Raw genomic sequence first — 4,946 nt, forward strand, 5'->3', positions numbered from 1 at the left:
GCTGAGGAAATACATCAACTTCGCGCTGTCGATCGCCGGATCGGCTTTCACCGTGGACGAAGCGCAGCCCGGGGTCGACACATGTGGTTGCTGCATGCCCGCCTGGACGCTCCTTCGTCGAATCCGCCGGCTGCACCGTTCTCAAGCCCGCCCGCCTCCGCTCACTCAAGCCGGCCTCCGCATACTCTAGGTGTGTGACGCTGTTTCGTTGTGAAAGCGAAACTACTTAGTTTGGTCTTCCAAAAGAGGACATGACTACAAATTTGTAGAAAACGAAGCGTTTGAGAGAGGCGGGGCATAGAGGACTTACAATAATGTACTGTATTTGAAAAATAATGTTTTTTGAACATTAAAGCATGTCAACATATTCTGTTACACCAAATACACAAAATAATGATCTTTAAAAAAGCATCATATGACCCCTTTAACGATTCCGAATCGTAGAGATCCATTGTGAATCAGTTGCGATAGATATCAGTGTATGGAAGTGAACTAGAACGAATCGTTCACTTAAAAGATTTGTTAAAAAATACCGATTCAGTTACGAACAAACAAAACACCATGGGTTCAATCACCGACTAATTCTTGTATCGTTTGAAGCGTATTCTTCTGAGGTAAAATGGTAACGCGATGTTTCAGAATAGCTTACATAAAACTAAAAGAGCACTGGAGGAAGTGAATCTTTTCCAGCAGCATGTATGGAAACAAAACTTGCAACCGCATCCTGTCGTTTACAGACGAAGACAGATTGCAATCAGTTCAACACCTGCACATGCTACAGGTAACATTTTAGTTAAATATACTACCAAAACACGAAAAGACATGAAATGACCAAATACAGTGGCGTTACAGTGTTTTTTAAACATTTGCCATCATGTATCATGTATCAAATACCAGTGTAAATGAATAGGCCTACATTAATCATTCAATAGCATGGTTTAGTATAACCATCTGATATTATCTCTGTACCATGTTACTCATACAGTACGCTACTTTTATTAATGATAAATTTAAGAACCTTCATTTGGCTTCATGTAATGTGAATAAGACTTTTAATGCGTTTTGTGGCCCAAAAATGTCAATGCTATTTTGTTGTAGGATTGTTTATCTTTATTTATGTTTTTGATTCTGGATATTTATGAATGGCATAGCGTGCATTTTAAATATTATTCAAACTTTTCTAAGCACATTTGATTGTCAACTTTCAGTGTTTATCTTCTGTGTTTTACTTTGGGTGCCAAATGAGGCTGGACTGGCATTGGTTGACTAGTAGTAAAGAGTTGTGAAATTAATCTGTGTAGTATGTTTGGTCTTGGGAGTATGTGATTAGAATGTTTGAGTTCATATTGAGATCTGTTGTGTTGAAATATTAAATTTGACACTTTTGTTTGCAGACTGATATCTCGGCCGACCTGTTGAAACCTTTTCTGAAATGAAATGTGAGGTGAAGATTGTGAGGTTAAAAGGCCTTTTTCCCATTTTCTCTGCGTTATCACATTGCTGTCTGGGAGAAACAGTTGAGACATTAAAGAGATGTCATTTTATGAATTTTCTATTCTATGGCTTCACACATCCTCTACCACCTGAGGAAGATGCTGCGATGGAAATGGGCCCTGTTTTCAGCCAATCCGGAGTTGCGCTGCCCCACATCCTCTTCGTTTTCACCCACTTCTCTCCATTACGCTGGTGCTCGGGCTCTTGATGAGCCGAGTGCGTTCGTATCGAGTGTCTGGGTCGGAGGAAGATGGGGGCAGGCTGAGTTGTTTAGCTGAACCCTGATGAATCTCTGAGAGATGAAGTGACTGCCGTAGCATCAGTGTAGTGCAGTCAGCAGAGGTTTGTGTGGCTCGAACAATCTCATTATCCCTTAAATGGGAGACGCAGAGTCTATCAGTGTCAGGAGACTGACATCAGATACGGGGAACGGGGGCGTCCGTGCCTCTCCATGCAAATAACCTTGCTTTCCTCTGCTCTGTCTGTCTCTCTCTTTCTTACGTTTTTTTCGAGAGCATTAAGCTGCTGTTGGGTTTATGTTCAAAATATATACTGAAATATATTTAACATTTAATTGTGCATGCTCATTTCCTGTGTGTGTGTGTGTGTGTGTGGTGAATTATTCAGAAGACATTTGGAAACCAAAATGGAAAATTGTGTTATTCAGCCTGTGTTATGTTGACAACCTCAAGCCTGTTAATGAATGAATGAAGATTAATTTGATGCTTTTTCAATAAATTAATTTTTATTAATTCATTACATTACATTATTGTGGCAGCTAAAGCATTCAAATAGACAAAATGGCTTCAGAAGCCAATGTATTGTTCATTTCATTGTTCATATCATTAAGCATCAGTCTATCACTAACCTTCAACAATCTATTATACAGTCAGTCAGTAACTTTATCCGTCGCTTCCGAGCTAAAATGTGAGTCGCCTATCCATAATGTTGCTAGTTGTTTGGTCTGAATCAGGAAAGAAATATGCACGGATCAAGCACTGTGTACAACAATCCAAAACAGTTCTAAACAAATATGTTGGTGGATTTTGTTGAGAGGAGAATAGGAGTTGGACTTTTTCACTGGACGACGCGTTGTTATGGATTATTGACTTATATTTTGATCAGAAGAGACTGTTTATAGTCAAATTGCCGGATTTGTTTCTTATAAACACGCATATGTTTGCTTCACAAGAAATTAATTGGTGGATTACTTGTGGATTACTGTGATGTTTTTATCAGCTGTTTGGACTCTCATTCTGACGGCACCCATTCACTGCAGAGGATCCATTGCTGAACAAGTGATATAATGCTACATTTCTCCAAATCTGATGAAGAAACAAACTTATCTACATCTTGGATGGCCTGATGGTGAGTATATTTTCAGCAAAATATTTCCTTTTGGGTGAACTAGTCCTTTTATTAAATGAACACATTAAATTGACAGCCCTACTAAAACTTGCACTCATCCATGCATGTTTGTGTTTGTTCACTGTTTCAGCACGTGCATGCATGTTTATGAGATCAGGCTCTATGTAGTCTCGAAATGTGTTTCATTGTCTGCCTCCGTGTCATATGCTGGTCCCTGCGGAGGCGGCCTGCATGTTGTAACCAGTGATTTGGATGCAGAATGCAGGTCTGCAGCACTGCGGCTGCATGCTGTGCAAGGCCTGCGCGTTGTGCAGAGTTTTTTGGTAGTGTGCATAACTGTAAAGCAGACACACTTCAACTTGTGTCGTGCCATCATGCACCACAACTGTCAGGCACCGGCGTCAGGGTTTTATGCCATCTGGAGCGAGATTTAGAGAGAGACAGAAACTGGTGCATCATAGCTGATTCTAGCGTTCATCCAGGGCAACAGATCTTATAAACTTGATGTTTCGCTGTCCTCTGCACTCTGGCAACCCAATTTTATTGCTCAGAAGTTGCTCTTTTATTGCTCAGGAGACCTAATGAAGTTCTCATATGTGTTTAAGTGTCAACTTGACAAAGATGGCAGCCATGGTTTGCCGCTTCTTGGTACTTGTACTTTTTTTGTTTGTTTGTCCTGTCTTAAGCAACTTTTTCCCGATCAGCTTTACTAGAAACGAACTCCTGGACATCAGAAATAGCACACCAAATAACTTTCTGCCGACATTTGAGCATTCAAATGTTTTACTGGACATTTTAGTTGGAGGGAGGGCGTTCCTATACAAGCGCTCCAGGCGACGCAAGCGAGGGAAACGCGCTGGCGCGCTCGTGAAATTCCGACAGCGCGGTTTTAGGACTCCGCTGCCGAGCATTCATCTGGCGAATCTCCGCTCCCTAGCAAATAAATCAGACGAACTACGACTCCTCACCGCGGCGCTAAAACTGTTGGCTGATCAGATCACACACACAGAGCAGCGTTATCCGGTCTCTTTCATTATCATTCTCGGAGATTTTAATAAAGCTAATCTCACCCACGAACTGCCTAAATACAGACAGCACATCACATGCCCCACCAGAGCCAGCAATATACTGGACCATTGCTATACTGTTTTTAAGGACGCATACCACTCTGTCCCCCGAGCAGCTCTGGGACTCTCTGATCACTGTTTGGTTCATCATCTCAGAAACTCAAATCTGCTAAACCTGTAGTAAGAACCGTAAAGAGATGGACTGTTGAAGCAGAGCGGGATTTACAAGCCTGCTTCGACCTCACTGATAGGACTGTTTTTGAGGCAAATGTTCCACTATCATCCCTGTACCCAAGAAACCAAAAATCACAGGACTTAATGACTACAGACCTGTTGCTTTAACATCTGTGGTCATGAAGTCATTTGAGAGACTGGTGTTGGCCTACTTGAAGGACATTACTGGACCCTTGCTGGACCCCCTGCAGTTTGCTTACCGAGCAAATAGGTCTTTGGATGATGCAGTCCATATGGGATTGCACTACATCCTCCAACATCTGGACAAGCCAGGGACTTATACAAGGATCTTGTTTGTGGACTTTAGCTCCGCTTTCAACACCATCATCCCAACACTCCTCAAGACCAAACTAACCCAGCTCTCTGTTCCTAGCTCTATCTGTCAGTGGATCACCAGCTTTCTCACAGACAGGCAGCAGCTAGTGAGGCTGGGAAAACTCACATCCAACACCTGCACCATCAGCACCGGAGCTCCTCAGGGCTGCGTTCTCTCCCCACTGCTCTTCTCCCTCTACACAAATGACTGCACCTCTAACGCACCACAGTCATCGGTCTCATCCATCTCATCCAGGAATCTGCTTACAGACAAGAGGTTGAGCAGCTGGCTGTCTGGTGCAGTCACAACAACCTGAACAACCTGGAGCTCAAAACTGTAGAGATGATAGTAGACTTCAGGAGGAACCCCCCTGCTCTCCCCCCACTCACCATCATGGACAGCACTGTGGCTGCAGTGGAGTCATTCAGATTCCTGGGCACAACCATCTCTCAGGACCTGAAATGGGA

The sequence above is a fragment of the Sinocyclocheilus rhinocerous genome, unplaced genomic scaffold (genome assembly GCF_001515625.1).
Source record: "Sinocyclocheilus rhinocerous isolate Xijiao unplaced genomic scaffold, SAMN03320098_v1.1 scaffold422, whole genome shotgun sequence".
Classification (NCBI taxonomy): Eukaryota; Metazoa; Chordata; class Actinopteri; order Cypriniformes; family Cyprinidae; genus Sinocyclocheilus; species Sinocyclocheilus rhinocerous.